We start from the raw sequence: 1,677 nt of genomic DNA, 5'->3' as shown, positions 1-1,677 counted from the left end.
AGGCTGGGATTAGAAAGGATCATGGTACTAGGGACATTATAGCTAAAGTTAGATGGATCTTGGCTGAAAGCAGGGAGTACCAGAGAAATGTATATCTTTATTTCATTGACTATGCAAAGGCATTTGACTGTGTGGATCATAGCAAACTGTGGCTGACTCTCAGAAGAATGGGAATCCCAGAACACTTGATTGTGCTAATACAAAACCTATACTTGGACCAAGAGTCAGTCGTCAGAACAGAGCAAGGAAACACAGCATGGTTCAAAATTAGGAAGGGCATATGCCAGAGATGTGTCCTATCTCCATACCTTTTCAACCTGTATGCAGAATAGATTATCTGAGAGGCTGGGCTCTATTAGGAAAAGCGTGGAGTCAGGATTGGCGGAAGATCTATCAACAATCTGCGTTATGCAGATGACACAACCCTGCTTGCTGAAACTGAGGAGGACCTGAAGAGCTTGCTGCAGAGGGGAGGGTCAAGGACTGCAGACTTGAGTATGGATTGAGGCTGAATGTGGAGAAGACAGAGATTCTCACCACTGGACCGATTGGCAACATCAGGATGGATGGTGAAGAGATTGAGATTGTTAACAACTTTAGTTTGCTTGGCTCCAACACTTTTGGCACCAGCAGCCAGGAAATCAAAAACCATACTCTGACGAGAAAGTCTGCTGTTAGGGACATCTCCAGGGTACCGAAGAGCAATGGTACCATTCTGGAGACTAAGGTGTGTCTGATACAGGCCATGGTCTTTTCAATCACTTATTATGTATCAGAGAGTTGAACAATGACTAGGAAGGATAGAAGGAGAATTGATGCCTTTGAGCTGTGGTGCTAGAGAAGAGTATTGAATGTACCATGGACTGCTAAGAAAACAAACCGGTTCATCCTGGAGAGGTTAAACACGCAGTCCTTGGAGGCAAGGATATTGAGGCTTCGTCTGACATACTTTGGATGTGTTGTAAGGAGGGACCCGTCCTTGGAGAGGCACATAATGCCTGGGAGGGTGGAGGGACAGCAGAGGAGAGGAAAGTCCTCTGTGAGGTGGACTGAGTCAGTGACTGGGGTAATAGGGATGGGTGTATCAGAGACAGTGCGATTGGCACAGGACAGAGCAGAGTTTAGGGCTGTTGTACATAGGGTCGCTATGAGTCGCAAGCGACTTGATGGCACATAACAACAATAACAAAGGATGTACTTTTTAGTAGGTCCTCTCTAGTAATTTTATATTTTCTGGCTATATTTGAAAGTCTATTTATGCCATATTCTAAGTCATAGGCTTGGTTGCATTTTATCTTTTATGTTATTTATGGTTTTGAGCTTCATCCCTGGGTTTCTGATCTACCTTGAATTATCTTGTAAGGTGTGGCTCTTGTTTCAGTTTTGTGCAGGCAAATGTCAAGTTTTGTTATTTTTCTCCATTCAACAAGTTTTAATTCCCCGTCAAATATCAGTACTACAGGGCTTCCTCAAGAGAAAAGACTGTAAACACAATAACAAAATGTGCAAAATACATGAAGAGACTTCTCATAAAGGAAGACAATAGCATTGCCAGCAGACACATGAAGAAAGTCTCAAAATCAGTGGCAATCAGAAAGATGCAAATTAAACAATCAAACAAAAAAAAAAAGAAAGTTAGACCATTTCACACCAGTAGCAAGAGCAAAATTTAACAGG

Source organism: Elephantulus edwardii, unplaced genomic scaffold (genome assembly GCF_000299155.1).
Source record: "Elephantulus edwardii isolate Elephantulus edwardi_28Jun2011 unplaced genomic scaffold, EleEdw1.0 scaffold00194, whole genome shotgun sequence".
In the NCBI taxonomy this organism is placed as follows: domain Eukaryota; kingdom Metazoa; phylum Chordata; class Mammalia; order Macroscelidea; family Macroscelididae; genus Elephantulus; species Elephantulus edwardii.
Note: the sequence above shows the minus strand (reverse complement) of the source record.